Source organism: Heterodontus francisci, chromosome 12 (assembly GCF_036365525.1).
Source record: "Heterodontus francisci isolate sHetFra1 chromosome 12, sHetFra1.hap1, whole genome shotgun sequence".
In the NCBI taxonomy this organism is placed as follows: Eukaryota; Metazoa; Chordata; class Chondrichthyes; order Heterodontiformes; family Heterodontidae; genus Heterodontus; species Heterodontus francisci.
The window spans coordinates 42,180,201-42,199,512 of NC_090382.1; the positions used below are offsets into that span (position 1 = coordinate 42,180,201).

Genomic DNA, 19,312 nt, shown 5'->3' on the forward strand with positions numbered 1-19,312 from the left:
TGCGAAACTGAGCACCCATTTATGCTGTGCTAATATTGCCATAGCATGACTTCTTACACCTGCATGATGTACTTTTACTGCCAAATTTATTTGGCTACTATTCTTCACTCCACTACAGAAATTTGGCAGTGTAACAGCATAAAATACTCAGATTCAAAACTGAGATCCAACAAATGCTGGTATGACCCTGAAATATTGCAATCTCATTTCCTTTTCCCTTTTTTCAAAAATCTTCTCCCACCCCATGATAAAATTATAGGTAGATTATCCATTTAAAATGTCTTCCAAAAAGCAAGACTTAAAACTTATTACAATAGCTGAGAAATTGGAGCATAAAACAATTAAGTGATGTGAGCACTAAAAAACTGATTAGATCACCCCACAGGTGACATAAGAAAAATATTTCAGATACCCTTTTTCAGCTTTTATCTATTAATTGGGGGAAATAATATATTCTAACATTAACCAAACAGACTAACTATTTCTAGACTGTTATCTATAGTCTAAGTGACACTCGATGTGACTGTGACAAAGGTAAACTATCTCTCCTCACCCTTCTTGATCTGGTTGCAGCAATTGACAAGGTTCACCACACCACCACCCCTCCAATGCCTCTCTACTGACTGCACTCGCCTGGTTCCATTCTTATCTATCTAATCGTATCCAGAGTATCATCTGCAATGGCTTCTCTTGCCGCTCAGTTAGCCCCCAAGGATCTATCCATGGTCCCCTATTTCTGATAAACATGCTGCCCCTCAGCGACATCATCAAAAAGTTCAGCATTAATTCTCACATGTACGCTGAGGGCACCCAGCTTTACCTCACCACTACCTCTCTCAACTCTTCCACTGTTGCCAAATTATCAGAGTGCTTATCTGACATCCGATATTGGATGAGCAGAAATTTGCTCCAATTAAATACTGGGAAGACTGAAGCCATGGTTTTCAGTCCCCATTCCAAACTGTTCGCTAGCTACTGACTCCATCCCTCTCCCGCCGACTGTCAGAGGTTAAGCCAGACTGTTTTCAACCTTGGTTTCATATTTGACCCCAAGATGAATTTCTAACCATACATCCATACCATCACTAAGACTATTTCCACCTCTGTCACAACACCTGCCTCCATCCCTGTCTCAGCTGCTGAAACCCTCAGCCATGCCTTTGTTACCTCTAGAGTTGACTATTCCAATGCACCCCTGCCTGGTCTCCCATATTCTACTCTCCGTAAACTTTAGATTACCGAAAAATTCGGAACAAGTCCATATCACCCATTTGTTCGCTAACCTACATTGGCTCCCGGTCAAGCAACTCCTTTATTTTAAAATTCTCATCCTTGTTTTCAAATGCCCCTCAGTCTCTCCCATCTCTATCTCTGCAATCTCCTCCAGCTCCACAACCCTCCGAGATATCTGCACACCTCTAATTATGGCCTCTTGGGCATCCCTAATTTTAACTACTCCACCATTAGCAGCCCTGCCTAGACCCTAAGCTCTGGAATTCCTTCCCTAGCCTTTGTCTCTCCACCTCTCTTTCTTCCTTTAAATCACTCTTTAACCTAGCTTTTGACCATCTGCTCTAACATTGCCTTATGTGGCTCAGTATCTAATGTTGCCATACCATACTCCAACACCTTGGGACGTCTTATTACGTTAAAGGCACTGCATAAATAAGCTGTTGTTGAAACTGAAGAGAGAAAAAAACTTTTAAAAGCCCCGCAGCATACTTAAATCGCATTTTTCACCATTGTATAAACACATCCCCACCAACCCAGTTATCTAAACATTCTATAAATACTTCAAAATTACAGTGCACTGGGATTAACAAGTTAACATTTGGACAGCAATGTTCAGTTCTCGATAGGCGTCTGAAATCCCAGTTGAAATGATTTAAAGTGCAAAGCAATGGGACATATTTAAAATTCAGAGAGTACTTTGTGGCTCTCCATCCAAAACTACTCGAATTACTTGGGTGGGGAAAGGGAGAGGAAAAACTTTAAGTTTCTGTAAATGAAAGGTTTAACGAGTAAGGAGCGTGCCCAAACTGTGATCCACGTTTGAGGCTAAATGTTTACAGGTCCCGGGCGGCGCCGGCTGACGGGCCGGGCTGGGCCCTCACCCCCTGCGGGGAACAATCCAGGCGGAGGATGCGGCCTAAGATGGGCGGCGGCACAGTCCGGAGTGACGGCCGCTCCCTCAGCGATCACTTTCAACATTAACAACGACCGGAAAAAAAAAAACCCGCACAAATCACAAATCTGTGCCTCCAACCGCAACCGCGGAAACCCTGGTTAAGAAACAGCAAGCACTCGGGGAGATAGTGTTGAACTCTCCTTCCGCCCGCTAACATCGGGCTCGAGCGGCTCCGCGGCCATTTAAACTTCGCCAAGAGTTCGAAACAGAACTTTCCTAACGGCCGCCGCCCCAGTAGCAGTTTAACCGTGAGTTTTCAATCAGCCTCCACATTTACAAAAAGTTGTTTTTTTTTTAAAAAGTATTTTACTTCCGCTTCTCACTTACTTGGTTCAAGTCTTTTGTCCTCAGTTCACCAGATTTTTTTTCCCTAAGTCCTCGTTCCGCTCCTTGTTTTTCTCCCTCCCTTCGTCGTCGTCGTCGCCGCCGCTTCTTCTTTCCTTCCCTGTCCGGTGAAGCTGCGATACTTTAAACCTGAGCCTCTGAATCACCGAAACCGGGGGAGGGTGCAAAGCGCTTCCAAGGAAGTGGCCGCACCCCCTGCGCGGCCCGCACCAGAGGCTACGGGCAAAAGTGCCGGAAAAAATAAAATGAAACAAAACAAAAAGTCTCCCCAATTCCGTCGTCGGGATATCCTGAAGCGGAGAGCGCTCTCCGGTGAGGAGATGGCGGCGACCGGTACCGGTGAAGATGTGCAATGTGTCCAAGCGGCTGCGGTGGGAGGGCAGCAAGCTGTCGGCAAGAGTTGCAATTGACCTCAACGCCACACCCAGAGCAACAGCAGCTGTGTGTGTGTGTGGAGTCAGGTGTGCACCTCTAGGGAAGGAAAAAACATGCTGAACCTTTCACATCCACTGACTTTCCATTATTACAACCTTTCCAAAGCACAAATTTGTTTTGTTTCTTTTTAAAACAGGCGAGAAGTTCAAAATATAAAACAAACCCAATTTGCCCCCCCCCCCCCCCCCCCCCGTGTAAGTGTTTTATTGATATGCTTCATACTTAATGGTTTTCTTTTTAACATTTTAATGCCATGGCCAAAATCGCTTCACATCAATGAGAAATAAAAACAGAAAGTCCTGCAAATACACAGGAGGGCTGGCAGCATTGTGGCGAGAAAAACAAATTTAACGGCTGGAATTTTACGTGGGGTGATGACGGCAAGAAACAGCCTGCCTGCCCCAGGCCAATCAAGGCCTTAAGTGGCTTAAGGCCTCCTCCCGCCACCATGGGTATTTTACCCTCAGCAGCCAGACAACAGAAGCCTCAAGAACCCCGCCTGGTAAAACGAGGTGGCCTTCTTGCGGGCTGGAGGGGGTGGACCCTGTGCCCCACGGAGGGCCATCCCCGAAGCGCCACCTGCACAACACTTACCCCGACCCCTAAATGACCCCCCCTTGCCTCGCTGGGGCCCAGTCCCCAGCGAGACCCTAAAAGCGTACCTATCTTCCGGGGCCATCCTTCACCTTGCTTGTAATGACTGGGTGTAGTCCCAGCAGTGTTCACCGCTCCCAGTGGTGCTGCTGGGACTAAGAGCTGCCGGCCTGTTGATTGGTCGAGCTCCATTTGGTGGGACTTCCTGGCTCAAGGAGGTAGAAGTCCCACCCAAGACCAATTGAGGGCCTGGGAAGCAAAAAATCTCAGTTTGGCTCCCTCGGCTTGGCATAGGCGGGCTCGCCACCAACGTTTTGGCCGGTGGGCGGGGCCTCTCGCTCAACGAAAAATTCCAGCCAAGGCTATTTCAGATTTCCAGCATCCACAGTATTTTGCTTTCACTTTAATTGGAGTTGTCCTGTGGCACAACAGATTGGTCAGCCAATTTTGACAGCACCTCCCAAACCAGCAACATCTACTGCCTAGAACCTGTGTCTGCAACCTGCGGCTCTAGAGCCGCGTGCAGCTCATTGAAGACTCGTGTGGCTCTGGACCATGATCAATCAAACCCATTTTTTCTTCTTATTAATTTTTTTTAAATAGTCATCGAAGTGTGTTCCTATTTTGAAAAGAATATCAGATATCTAAAAATCTCCTTGGTGATAGATATTTTAACAGATAACAGCTAGAACTTATGAAATGTTTAATCTTGGATCAAAAGCCATAAGTTACAGTTGCATTGTTTTGCCAAGCAAAATGACATCATGCGCCATCGTATTAATGGCTTATGTATCGCCTGCTAGCCGATCACTTGAGTCACTTGCAGATATTGATGATAATTAAATGCCTTGTTTCATTTTTTTAAACTTTTATTAACATTGTACTTGTCAGAAAGAATTCAATTAACAACTTTTTTGTAAAAACCTTTAAAATATTGATAATCAAATGTCCTCTTTCATTGATATTAATACATGTATGTTTATGAACGACAGTAAAATGATGTTGCATAGAAATATATAAATCGATAAATGTGTCTCTCTCTTGTTTTTCATTATTATTGTCATTTGAGAAACAGCTTTGAAACTCTTACAATATTGCTTTTTTGACTAAATTTTTAAAAATGGCTCTTGTTATTGAGGTTGCCAACCTAGAAGGGCAAGGGCAGCAGGTGCATGAGAACACCACCACCTGCAAGATCCCCTCCAAGTCACACATCATCCTGACCTGGAAATATGGTGTTATTATCAGAGAGCCGCAAATGAGTATCTTTATTGTAACAGTACTTCTGTAAATCCCCATCCCTCTCATACCATACCCATCCCATTCCTTTCATCCTTCCCAAATCATCCCTATCACGTCCCCCATCCCATCCCTTCTTCCTATGCCATCCCCATCCCCTATTTCATCCTTCCCGTGCCATCCCTTGTCCATCCCGCATTCCATACCTCTCATGCATTCCCCTCCCATACCACACCTCCCTATGCTGTCCCCCCACCCTTCCCCAATTTTCCCTTACCTTCCCACCCACAAAACATTTGCAGTGAAATTAGTATCTTTATTGCAACAGTACTTCTTTAAATCCTCATCCCATGCCATTCCATCCATCCCATGCCATCCCTCTCATGCCATTCCATCCCATTCCTTTCATCCCTCTCATATCATCCCTGTCCCACCCCAACCCGTCCAATGTTATGGCGGCATCGTAGTAATGTTACTGAATTAGTAATTCAGAGGCCCCGACTAATGGTCTTGGCACAAGACTTCAGATCCCATCATGGCAGCTGGTGGAATTTAAGTTCAATTAATTAATATATCTGGAATAAAAAGCTTGTCTCAATAATGGTAACCATGAAACTACTGGATTGTCATTAAAAACCCATGTGGTTCAATAATCCCTTTTAGGGAAGGAAATATAGCGTCCATGTGACTCCAGTCCCACAGCAACATGGTTGACTCTTAACTGCCATTTGAAATGGCCTGGAGTTGCACAAAGCCACTAGAGAAAAGTCAAATAAGAATAAAACCAGACAGACCACCCGGCATCAACCTAGGCACCAGAAATGACAACAGCATACCCAGCCCTGTTGACCCTGCAAGGCCCTCCTCACGAACATTTGGGAACTTGTGCCAAAATTGGGAGAGCTGCCACACAGACTAGTCAAGCAACAGCCTGACACAGTGATACTCACTGAATCATACCTAAAAGTCAATGTCCCAGACACCTCCATCAGCATCCCTGGGTATGTCCTGTCCCACCGGCAGGACAGACCCACCAGAGATGGCAGCAAAATGGTGTACAGTCAGGAGGGAGTTGCCCTGGGAGTCCTCAACATTGACTCCAAACCACATGAAGTCTATGTCGTCAGGTCAAACATGGCAAGGAAACCTCCTGCTGATTACCACCTACCGCCCTTCCTCAACTGATGAATCAATACTCCTCCATGTTGAACACCACTTGGAAGAATCACTTAGGGTAGGGAACTTCAATGCCCATTACCAAGAGTGGCTCGTTAGCACCACTACTGACCCAGCTGGCTGAGTCCTAAAGGACATAGCTGCCAGACAGGGCCTGCAGCAGGTGGTCAGGGATCCAACAAGAGGGAAAAACCTGCCTGAACTCACCCTCACCAACCTACCTGCATCTGTCCATGACAGTATTGGTAGGAGTGACCACCACACAGTCCTTGTGGAGACAAAGCCCCAGCTTCACAGAGAGGATACTGTCCATCGTGTTGTGTGGCACTACCACCGCGTTAAACGGGATAGATTCAGAACAGATCTAGCAGCTCAAAACTGAGCATCCATGAGGCACTGTGGACCATCAGCAGCAGCAGAATTATATTCAACCACAATCTGTAATCTCATGGTCCAGCATGTCCTTCACTCTACCATTATTATCAAGTCAATAGATCAACCCTAGTTCAATGAAGAGTTCAGGACAGCATGCCAGGAACAGCACCAGGCATACCTAAAAATGAGGTGCCAGCCTGGTGAAGCTACAACACAGGACTACATGCATGCTAAATAGTGGAAGCAGCATGCAATAGACAGAGCTAAGCAATCCCACATCCAAAGAATCAGATTAAAGCTCTGCAGTCCTGCCACATCCAGTCGTAAATGGTGGTGGACAAGTAAACAACTAACCGGAGGAGAAGGCTCCACAAACATCCCCATCCTCAATGATAGGGGAGCCCAGCACATCAGTGCAAAAGACAAGGCTGAAGCATTTGAAGCCATCTTCAACCAGATGTGCTGAGTGGATGATCCATTTCAGCCTCATCCTGAGGTCCCCAGCATCACAGATGCCAGTCTTCAGCCAATTCAATTCACTGCATATGATATCAAGAAACGGCTGAAAGCACTGGATACAGCAAAGGCTATGGGCCCTGACAACATTCTGGCAATAGGACTGAACTAGCCGCTCCACTAGCCAAGCTGTTCCAGTGCAGTTACAACACTAGCATCGACCCGGCAATGTGGAAAATTGCCCAGGTATATCCTGTCCACAAAAAGCAGGAGAAACCCAATCCAGCCAATTACTGCTCCATCAGTCGACTCTCATCGTGAAGTGATGGACCGTGTTGTCGACAGTGCTATCAAGCGGCACTCACTCAGCAATAACCTCCTCAATTACTCTAAGTTTGGGTTCCGCCAGGGCCACTCAGCTTCAGAGCTTATCAGAGCCTTGATCCAAACATGGACAAAAGAACTGAATACAGGAGGTGAGGTGAGAGTGACTGCCCTTGGCATCAAGGCAGCATTTGACTGAGTATGGCATCAAGGAACCCTAGCAAAACTGGAGTCACTGAGAATCGGGGGGAAAACTCTCCACTGGTTGGAGTCATACCTAGCACAAAGGAAGATGGTTGTGGTTGTTGGAGGTCATTCATCTCATCACCACAGGAGTTCCTCAAGATAGTGTCCTAGGCCCAACCATCTTCAGCTGTTTCATCAATGACCTTCCCTCCATCATAAGGTCAGAAGTGGGGATGTTCGCTGAAGGTTGAACCATGTTCGCCACCATTCACGACTCGTCAAATAATGAAGCAGCCCATGTAGAGATGTAGCAAGACCTTGACAACATCCAGGCTTGGGCTGATAAATGGCAAGTAACATTCACGCCCCATAAGTACCCAGGCAATGACCATGTCAAACAAGAGAGATTCTAACCATATCTTAATGTTCAATGCCAGTACCATCACTGAATCCCCCACTATCAACATCAATACAAAAAATATAAAATGTACAAAATTATGAGGGGCATTGATAGGTTAGATAGGAAGAATCTTTTTCCCTTAGCGGAGGGGTCAAGAGCCAGGGGGGGCGTAGATTTGAGGGAAGGGGCAGGAGGTTTAGAGGGGATTTGAGGAATAAATTTTTCACCCAGAGGGTGGTTGGAATCTGGAACGCACTGCCTGAAGAGGTGGTAGAGGCAGGAACCCTCACAACATTTAAGCACTTGAAACGCCATAGCATACAAGGCTATGGGCCAAGTACTGGAAAATGGGATTAGAATAGTTAGGTGCTTGATGGCCGGCATGGACACGATGGGCCAAAGGGCCTGTTTCTGTGCTGTATAACTCTATGACTCTAAGAGCAGGTCAGAGTCTGGGAATTCTACAATGAGTAACTCACCAGACTGGTTCCCGGGTTGGCGGGCCTGTCCTATGAAGAGAGATTGGGGAAACCGGGCCTGTATTCTCTAACGTTTCAAAGAATGAGAAGTGATCTCATTGAAACCTACATAATACTTAAAGGGATAGACAGGGTAAATGCAGCTAAGATGTTTTCCCTGGTTGGGGAGCCTAGAACCAGGGAACAGAATTTCAAAATAAGCGGGAAGCCACTTAGGACAGAGATGAGGAAAAACCTTTTTACTCAGAGGGTTGTGAATCTTTGGTATTCTCTACCCCAGAGGACTGTGGAAGCTCAGTCATTGAGTATGTTTAAAGCAGAGATTGACAGATTTCTAAATAACAATGACATAAAGGGATATGGGGATAGTGTGGGAAAAAGGCATTGAAGTGGATGGTCAGCCATGATCATGTTGAATGGCGGAACAGGCTCAATGGGTTGAATGGCCTACTCCTGCTCCTATGTTCCTCCTGATGCCCTTAAGTGTCCACCATCTACAAGGCACAAGTCGGGAGTGTGATGGAATACTTTCCACTTGCCTGGATGAGTGCAGCTCCAACAACATTCAAGAAGTTTGACACCATCCAGGACAAAGCAGCCAACTTGATCGACACCCCATCCAGCACCTTAAACATTCAGTCCCTCTACTACCACCACATAGTGGCAGCAGTGTGTAATATCTACAAGATGCACTGCGGCAACTTGCCAAGGCTCCTTCGACAGCAAATCCGCAACCTCTACCATCTAGAAGGACAAGGGCAGCAGGTGCCTGGGAACATCACCATCTGCAAGTTTCCCTCCAAGTCACGCATCATCCTGACTTGGAACTATATCACCATTCCTTCACTGTCGTTGGGTCAAACACCTGGAACTCCCTTCCTAACATCACTGCAGGTGTACCTGCACCACACGGACTGCAGCAGTTCAAGAAGGCGGCTCACCACCGCCTTCTCAATGACCATTCAGGATGGGTAACATATGCTGGCCTTGCCAGTGATGCTCATATCCCATGAACAAATAAAAAGAAGCCATCCCCATCCCCCATTCCATTCATCCCATGTCATCCCATCCTTCATTTCAGACCTCCCATGCAATCCCCCCCCATTCCTATGCCTTCCCCCTCCCATGCTGTTTCCCCCATCCCATGCCCCTCACACCCACCCACCCCCCAACCAAATGCTGGCCTTGCTAGTGATATCCACATCCATGAACAAATAAAAAAAAACACCATATTGCACCACACACCATATTACAATTAAGACTTGTGCCCATAAATTCCTGCACAAATATGCTTTGGGTCTTGACCAGGTCACCATGATAAGTGTCAAATTAAGCCATCTGTTTCCTTGCAAGGGAGGAAATGGAAAAAAAAGTCATTAGCCAGGTCTCTCAGACTACCAGTCTTGCTCATGGCCTGGAAGCTGTACAGGTCTCATTGACAGAAACCTACTTTCTTATTCAGTGAACTAAAGTGGAACCTATAAAAGAGGAAAGGAAGTGATTTTCCATTGCGGACAAAATTGCCAAACGTACTTCTCATTTCCTATTGTTAATGGACCCTGTTTCTCATTACCTAGTGTAACAATATTTTTCTCTTATAAAGACAGAAAATATGTATACTGTATCCATAAATGGTCCTTAGTTAGTTACACTAGTTTTCAATTAAATATATTTATATCGGGTGTTTGGAGGAGCCAGACAATATGAATACATTTTTAAGAGATCCACAAGTCTGTGATAACCAGTTATAAAGCTGATATCCAGTTCTAGAGCTGCTATGAATTGCATGATTGTTTGATTGAACATTAAAGCTAGTATACTTCACTGCTTAATATGCAGTAGCCCACAATTATTACAATTTTAATTTTACCAGATACTCAGAAATATGTCACTATTGTAAGTTCAGTGCTGTATCTCTAAACTAAAACTAAAACTAAACTAAGTGTACCTTAGATTCCCAAATCATAAAATGCAGTGTGAGTTTCCCCTTGCTTGGTGGGTAAATGCCCCATCTGCTGTGAGCCTGAGCCATTCAAATCAGAAATGCCTTAAAAAACAAGTATTTGCTTTTATTTAGAGCCTTATTATTCTCCAAGAAAGATTCCCAAGTGTTTCTCATGCAATGAAATAGTTTGTTGAGTCAATGCTGTGATCGTTGATCTCAGTCAGAGCCGCAACCTACCTGGACTAGAGTGAAGGAAAAGCAATCAGTTTCCCCACTGATTTTTTTATTTATTTCCAAAATATACTTTATTCATAAAAATCTGTGAAAATTACATTACCAGTTTCAAACAGCACCAAGTCAAAAAATACAAACAGTGCAAAGGAGGTCCGTTTGCTTCATTACAATCATGAGTTGCCTCACAACCCTTCCATTTCACATTTGTCATGCCAATTACATTTTTACATTTTACAGCAAATGAAAATTTTCCCGATACAGTTCGAGGGGTTTCCCATGGATCCAGCCCCTCAGTTCAGCTTGGTGGGGGGACCTTACACTGTGGTCTTTCCCCATTGAGCCTTTGCTGCGTCTGCCCCAAGCTTTAGTGCGTCCCTCAGCACGTAGTCCTGGACCTTGGAATGTGCCAGTCTGCAACATTCGGTAGTGGACAACTCTTTGTGCTGGAAGACCAGCAAGTTTCGGGCAGACCAAAGGGCGTCTTTCACCGAATTGATAGTCCTCCAGCAGCAGTTGATGTTTGTCTTGGTGTGCGTCCCTGGGAACAGCCTGTAGAGCACAGACTCCTGTGTTACAGAGCTGCTTGGGATGAACCTCGACAAAAACCACTGCATCTCTTTCCACACCTGCTTTGCAAAGACACTTTCCAGGAGGAGTTGGGCAACCGTCTCTTCCCCACCACAGCCACCGCGGGGGCATTGCGCGGAGGGGGTGAGACTTCGGGTGTGCGACTTCGGGTGTGCAGGAAGGATCTGACGGGGAGGGCTCTTCTCACCACCAGCCAAGCTACATCTTGGTGCTTGTTTGAAAGTTCTGGTGATGAGGCATTCCGCCAAATGACTTTGGCGGTCTGCTCGGGGAACCATCCGACAGGATCCACCGTCTCCTTTTCCCGTAGGGCCTTGAGGACATTCCGTGCAGACCACTGCCTGATGGATCGGTGGTCAAAGGTGTTTTCCCACAGAAACTGCTCCACGAAGGATAGGTGGTACGGCATGGTCCAACGTCTGATGACTCATGCTGGAAAGTATCTGCAAATAGATAATGCATAAGACCAAGATTGATGCCACACCCACAGATCAATAATTTACTTCCACTTTAAGGTCTTTACAAACAAAAGTGCAAGGAAGAGCATTTTTGGTTGTCTCCCCTCCTCCACTCCTGAAGATATTTGTTTATGTTTGGACATGACTCCAGCTAGCTGTACATGCTGAAGGCATTATCTTGTACCTCTCCTAACTCGCACTTCTCCAAGTGAGCCGAGACAATAAGTGTTGGCAATGATGATTCAAAAATAGGGTGCACCATAGACAAGCCTGATCTTGTTCTCACACATGCAATTTCCAACTAGTGCCATTGATTAGGTGATAGAAACAGGAATCCTGGCTGAGTTTCCTCTTTTTTAATGCAACATAATACACTTTTTAAGATAATCATAGAACAGAGAAGAAGGCCATTCAGTCCATTATACCGATGGCACCTCTTTGAAAGAACTATCCAATTAGTCCCACTTCCCTGCTCTTTCTAAGGAAAGGGTAGGGCCTATCAGAAATGTACAAGGGAACTTATGCGTGGATGCAGAAGATGTGGGCAGGGTTCTGAATGGGTTTTTTGTCTCTGTCTTTACAATGGAGAGGGTTGATTAAGATATTGTAGTTAAAGAGGAGTGTGAAATATTAGATAAGATAAATATAATGAGAGAGGAAGTACTAGAGGTCTGACATCCTTGAAAGTGGATCAATCGCCAGGGCCGGATGGATTGCATTCAGGTTGTTAAAGGAAGCCAGGGAGGAAATAGCGGATGCGCTGAAGATCATCTTCAAATCCTCACTAGATACAGGAGAGGTACCAGACAATTGGAGGTCTGTGAACATTATAACATTATTTAAAAAGGGTGCAAGGGATAGGCCAAATAATTATAGGCTGGTCAGTCTGACCTCGGTGGTGGGTAAATTGTTAGAATCTATTCTGAGGCACAGGATAAACTGCCACTTAGAAAGGCATGGATTAATCAGGGATAGTCAGCATAGATTTGTCAAGGGAAGGTCATGTCTTACTAACTTAATTGAGTTTTTTGAGGAAGTAACAAGAAGGATTGATGAGGGAAGTGCAGTGGATGTAGTCTACATGGATTTTAGGAAGTCATTTGACAAGGTCCCACTTGGCAGACTGGTCAGTAAAATGATACAGGGCAATGTGGCAGGTTGGATCCAGAATTGGGTCAGGGCCAGGAAACAAAGGGTAGTAGGCGACAGATGTTTTTGTGAATGGAAAGCTGTTTCCAGTGACGTTCCACAGGGCTCAGTGCTGGATTCCTTGCTGTTTGTGATATATATTAGTGATTTGGACTTAAATGTGGGAGGCATGATTGGGAAATTTGCAGATGACACAAAAGTTGGCCATGTAGTTGATAGTGAAGAGGATAGTCGTAGACTCCAGAAAGATATCAATGGTTTGGTTGAGTGGGTGAAAAAGTGGCAAATTGAATTCAATCCAGATAAGTGTGAGGTAAATGCATTTGTGAACGGCAAATAAAGCGAGGGAATACATAATAAATGGGAGGATATTGAGAGGGGTAGAAGAAGCGAGAGACCTTGGGGTGCATGTCCACAGGTCCCTAAAGATGGCAGGTCAGGTAGATAGAGTGGTGAAGAAGGCATATGGAATGCTTTCTTTTAATGGCTGAGGTATAGAATTCAAAAGCAGGGATGTAATGCTGGAACTGTATAAAACACTGGTTAGGCCACAGTTGGAGTATTGCGTACAGTTCTGGTCACCACACCACATACAGAAAGGACATAATTGGAGAGAGCACAGAGAAGATTTACAAGAATGTTGCCAGGGCTTGAAAGTTGCAGCAATGAGGAAAGATTGGATAGGCTAGGGTAAAGGTCTGCAAAGGAAACCCGACCGAGCCCGAATGCCGGGCCTGGAAGTGCGACCCGAACTGACCCCGAACCCAACACACGTCATCGGGTCCTGTCGGATCGGGTAGCAGGCCTTTACATCAGTACATGGGTAAAGGCCTGCTACCCGACGGGACCCGACGACATGTGTCGGGTTTGGGTCATGGATTTCCCATATAAGGCTCAACAGGACATTGCAGTGCTTTAGTCTAGGGTTGTTTTCCTTGGACCAGAGGAGGCTGAGGGGTGACTTAATAGAGGTGTACAAAATTATGAGGGGCCTAGATAGAATAGACAGGAAGGACCTGTTTCCCCTAGCAGAAAAGTCCATTGCTGGGGGCACAGATTTAAAGTGATTGGTAGAAGGATTAGAGCGGACATAAGGAAAAACCTTTTCACCCAGAGGGTGGTGGGTGTCTAGAATTTACTGCCAGGAATGGTGGTGGAGGCAGAAACCTTCAACTCTTTTAAAAGGTACCTTGACATGCACCTGAAGTGCTGTGGCTGGCAAGGCTATGGACCAGGTGCTGGAAAGTGGTATTAGATTGGGCGGCTAGTTTTTGCAGCTGGCGTGGACATGACGGGCTGAATGGCCTCCTTCTGTGCAGTAATTTTTCTATGGTTCTATGGTTCTTATGAAGAAAATCATTATAACGAGTGTTACAACTTTTTGCTATGTTTTCAAATTATATCTATGAATAGTGCATTCGTTGATCAAAAGCAGCATGTTTACACAGTATCACAAACAACAAAATGGGAGGAAGACAGAAAACAGGAAAATGCAGGCCAGTTAGCTGAACATCTATCATAGGGAAAATCTTAGAAGTTATTCTTAAAGACGTTATAGCAGGGCACTTAGAAAAACTCAAGGTAATCAGGCAGAGTCAACATGGTTTTGTGAAAGGGAAATCATGTTTAACCAATTTTTTGGAGTTCTATGAAGATGTAACATGTGCTATGGATAAAGGGGAACTGGTGGATGTTCTGTACTTAGATTTCCAGAAGGCATTTGATAAAGTTTATTGCAGAAAATGAAAGCTCATGGTGTACGGAGTAACAATGTCCCAGACACTGCCATCACCATCACCATCCTGTCCCACCGGCAGGACAGACCCAGCAGAGGTGGTGGCACAGTGGTATACAGTAGGGAGGGAGTTGCCCTGGGAGTCCTCAACTTGAAGTCTCATGGCATCAGGTCAAACATGGACAAGGAAACCTTCTGCTGATTGCCATCTACTGCCCTCCCTCAGCTGATGAGTCAGTACTCCTTCATGTTGAACAGCACTTGGAGGAAGCACTGAGGGTGACAAGGGCACAGAATGTACTCTGGGTGGGGGACTTCAATGTCCATCACCAAGAGTGGCTCGGTAGCACCACTACTGACCGAACTGGCCGAGTCCTAAAGGACTGGATAATTGGGGCTCTTTCTGCGGTAGGTGGGACCTCTACAAACAGGATGGTCTTCACCTGAACCAGAGGGGTACCAATATCCTGGGGGGGAGATTTGCTAGTGCTCTTCGGGGGGGTTTAAACTAATTCAGCAGGGGAAGGGAACCAAAATTGTAGTTCCAGTGTACAGGATGTTGAGAGTAGTGAGGTCAGGGATAAGGTTACAAGGACGCAAGAGGGCACTGGCAAGCAAGAACTTGGTTTAAGGTGTGTCTACTTCAACGCCAGGAGCATCCGGAATAAGGTGGGTGAGCTTGCAGCATGGGTTGGTACCTGGGATCTCGATGTTGTGGCCATTTCGGAGACATGGGTAGAGCAGGGACAGGAATGGATGTTGCAGGTTCCGGGATTTAGATGTTTCAGTAAGAACAGAGAAGACGGTAAAAGAGGAAGGGGGGGGGGGTGGCATTGTTAATCAAAGAGAGTTTTACGGCGGCAGAAAGGACGTTTGAGGACTCGTCTACTGAGGTAGCATGGGCCGAGGTTAGAAACAGGAGAGGAGAGGTCACCCTGTTGGGAGTTTTCTAGAGACCTCCGAATAGTTCCAGAGATGTAGAGGAAAGGATAGCGAAGATGATTCTCGACAGGAGCGAGAGTAACAGGGTAGTTGTTATGGGGGACTTTAACTTTCCAAATATTGACTGGAAATACTATAGTTCGAGTACTTTAGATGGGTCAGTTTTTGTCCAGTGTGTGCAGGAGGGTTTTCTGACACAGTATGTAGACAGGCCAACCAGTGGCGATGCCCCATTGGATTTGGTACTGGGTAATGAACCCGGCCAGGTGTTAGATTTAGATGTAGGTGAGCACTTTGGTGATAGTGATCACAATTCGGTTAGGTTGACCTTAGCGATGGACAGGGACAGGTATATACCGCAGGGCAAGAATTATAGCTGGGGGAAAGGAAATTATGATGCGATTAGGCAAGATTTAGGATGCGTAGGATGGGGAAGGAAACTGCAGGGGATGGGCACAATCGAAATGTGGAGCTTATTCAAGGAGCAGCTACTGCATGTCCCTGATTAGTATGTACCTGTCAGGCAGGGAGGAAGTTGTCGAGCGAGGGAGCCGTGGTTTACTAAAGAAGTTGAAGCGCTTGTCAAGAGGAAGAAGAAGGCTTATGTTAGGATGATACATGAAGGCTCAGTTAGGGCGCTTGAGAGATACAAGCTAGCCAGGAATGATCTAAAGGGAGAGCTTAGAAGAGCGAGGAGAGGACACGAGAAGTCATTGGCGGATAGGATCAAGGAAAACCCTAAACCCTAACCCTATAGGTATATCAGGAATAAAAGAGTGACTAGAGTTAGATTAGGGCCAATCAAGGATAGTAGTGGGAAGTTGTGTGTGGAATCAGAGGAGATAGGGGAAGCGTTAAATGAATATTTTTCGTCAGTATTTACAGTAGAGAAAGAAAATGTTGTCGAGGAGAATACTGAGATACAGACTACTAGGCTAGATGGGATTGAGGTTCACAAGGAGGAGGTGTTAGCAATTTTGGAAAGTGTGAAAATAGATAAGTCCCCTGGGCCAGATGGGATTTATCCTAGGATTCTCTGGGAAGCCAGGGAGGAGATTGCAGAGCCTTTGTCCTTGATCTTTATGTCGTCATTGTCGACAGGAATAGTGCCGGAAGACTGGAGGATAGCAAATTTTGTCCCCTTGTTCAAGAAGGGGAGTAGAGACAGCCCTGGTAATTATAGACCTGTGAGCCTTACTTCGGTTGTGGGTAAAATGTTGGAAAAGGTTATAAGAGATAGGATTTATAATCATCTTGAAAAGAATAAGTACATTAGCAATAGTCAGCACAGTTTTGTGATGGGTAGGTCGTGCCTCACAAACCTTATTGAGTTTTTTGAGAAGGTGACCAAACAGGTGGATGAGGGTAAAGCCGTGGATGTGGTGTATATGGATTTCAGTAAGGCGTTTGATAAGGTTCCCCACGGTAGGCTATTGCAGAAAATACGGAAGTATGGGATTGAAGGTGATTTAGTGCTTTGGATCAGAAATTGGCTAGCTGAAAGAAGACAGAGGGTGGTGGTTGATGGCAAATGTTCATCCTGGAGTTTAGTTACTAGTGGTGTACCGCAAGGATCTGTTTTGGGGCCACTGCTGTTTGTCATTTTTATAAATGACCTGGATGAGGGTGCAGAAGGGTGGGTTAGTAAATTTGCGGATGACACGAAGGTCGGTGGAGTTGTGGATAGTGCCGAAGGATGTTGTAGGGTACAGAGGGACATAGATAGGCTGCAGAGCTGGGCTGAGAGATGGCAAATGGAGTTTAATGCGGAGAAGTGTGAGGTGATTCACTTTGGAAGGAGTAACAGGAATGCAGAGTACTGGGCTAATGGGAAGATTCTTGGTAGTGTAGATGAGCAGAGAGATCTTGGTGTCCAGGTACATAAATCCCTGAAAGTTGCCACCCAGGTTAATAGGGCTGTTAAGAAGGCATATGGTGTGTTAGCTTTTATTAGTAGGGGGATCGAGTTTCGGAGCCACGAGGTCATGCTGCAGCTGTACAAAACTCTGGTGCGGCCGCACCTGGAGTATTGCGTGCAGTTCTGGACACCGCATTATAGGAAGGATGTGGAAGCTTTGGAAAGGGTGCAGAGGAGATTTACTAGGATGTTGCCTGGTATGGAGGGAAGGTCTTACGAGGAAAGGCTGAGGGACTTGAGGTTGTTTTCGTTAGAGAGAAGGAGGAGGAGAGGTGACTTAATAGAGACATACAAGATAATCAGAGGGTTAGATAGGGTGGATAGTGAGAGTCTTTTTCCTCGGATGGTGATGGCAAACACGAGGGGACATAGCTTTAAGTTGAGGGGTGATAGATATAAGACAGATGTCAGAGGTAGTTTCTTTACTCAGAGAGTAGTAGGGGCGTGGAACGCCCTGCCTGCAACAGTAGTAGACTCGCCAACTTTAAGGGCATTTAAGTGGTCATTGGATAGACATATGGATGAAAATGGAATAGTGTAGGTCAGATGGTTTCACAGGTCGGCGCAACATCGAGGGTCGAAGGGCCTGTACTGCGCTGTAATGTTCTGTGTTCTATGTTCTATATCCTATATCTGCTAGACTGGGTATGCGGCAGGTGGTGAGGGAACCAACAAGAGGGGAAAACATACTTGACCTCGTCCTCACCAAACTGCCTGCCACAGATGCATCTGTCCATGACAGTATTGGTAGCAGTGACCACCGCACAGTCATTGTGGAGACGAAGTCCCGCCTTCACATTGAGGATACTCTCCTTTGTGTTGTGTGGCACTACCACCGTGCTAAATGGGATAGATTTCGAACATATCTAGCAATGCAAAACTGGGCATCCATGAGGTGCTGTGGGCCATCAGCAGCAGCAGAATTGTACTCCACCACAATCTGTAACCTCATGGCCTGGCATATCCCCCACTCTACCATTACCATCAAGCCAGGAGACCAACCCTGGTTCAATGAAGAGTGCAGGAGGGCATGCCAGGAGCAGCACCAGGCATACCTCAAAATGAGGTGTCAAACTGGTGAAGCTACAACACAGGATTATCTGAGTGCCAAACTGCGTAAGCAGCATGCGATAGACAGAGCTAAGTGATCCCATAACCAATGGATCAGATCTAAGCTCTGCAGTCCTGCCACATCCAGCCGTGAATGGTGGTGGACAATTCAACAACAAACTGGAGCAGGTGGCTCCACAAATATCCCCATCCTCAATGATGGGGGAGCCCAGCACATCAGTGCGAAAGATAAGGCTGAAGCATTTGCAACAATCTTCAGCCAGAATTGCCGAGTTGATGATCCATCTCGGCCTCCTCCTGAAGTCCCCAGCATCACAGATGCCAGACTTCAGCCAATTGGATTCACTCCGTGTGATATCAAGAAACGACTGAAGGCACTGGATGCTGCAAAGGCTATGGGCCCTGACAATATTCCGGCAATAGCACTGAAGACCTGTGCTCCAGAACTTGCTGCGCCCCTAGCCAAGCTGTTCCAGTACAGCTACAGCACTGGCATCTACCCTGCCATGTGGAAAATTGCCCAGGTATGCCCTGTACACATAAAGCAGGAGAAGTCCAACCCGGACAATTACCACCCCATCAGCCTACTCTCAATCATTAGTAAAGTGATGGAAGGTGTCATCAACAGTGCCATCAAGCGGCACTTGCTTAGCAATAACCTGCTGAGTGACGCTCAGTTTGGGTTTCGCCAGGGCCACTCAGCTCCTGACCTCATTACAGCCTTGGTTCAAATATGGACAAAAGAGCTGAACTCAAGAGGTGAGGTGAGAGTGACTGCCCTTGACATCAAGGCAGCCTTTGACCGAGTATGGCATCAAGGAGCCCTAGCAAAACTGAGGTCAATGGGAATCGGGGAAAACCTTCCGCTGGCTGGAGTCATACCTAGCGCAAAGGAAGATGGTTGTGATTGTTGGAGGTCAATGGCATTACCATTGCTGAATCCCCCACTATCAAGATCCTAGGGGCTACCATTGACCAGAAACTGAACTGGAGTAGCCATATAAATACCGTGGCTACAAGAGCAGGTCAGAGGCTAGGAATCCTGCGGCGAGTAGCTCACCTCCTGACTCCCCAA

The 19,312-nt window shown here is 46.0% G+C and overlaps 1 protein-coding gene and 1 long non-coding RNA gene across 2 annotated transcripts in view; one reads left to right on the plus strand and one right to left on the minus strand.

Annotated features, from left to right (window-relative positions):
* ctnna1 (catenin (cadherin-associated protein), alpha 1) overlaps nt 1-2,925 on the minus strand; it is a 229,519-nt gene extending 226,594 nt beyond the window's left edge. The window contains exon 1 of the mRNA XM_068043358.1: nt 2,516-2,925. The gene's annotated coding sequence lies outside the window, so the exon portion shown is untranslated. The remainder of the gene's footprint in view (nt 1-2,515) is intronic.
* LOC137375833 (uncharacterized) overlaps nt 2,209-19,312 on the plus strand; it is a 28,964-nt gene continuing 11,860 nt past the window's right edge. The window contains exon 1 of the long non-coding RNA XR_010976072.1: nt 2,209-2,436. This is a non-coding gene — a long non-coding RNA (uncharacterized lncRNA). The remainder of the gene's footprint in view (nt 2,437-19,312) is intronic.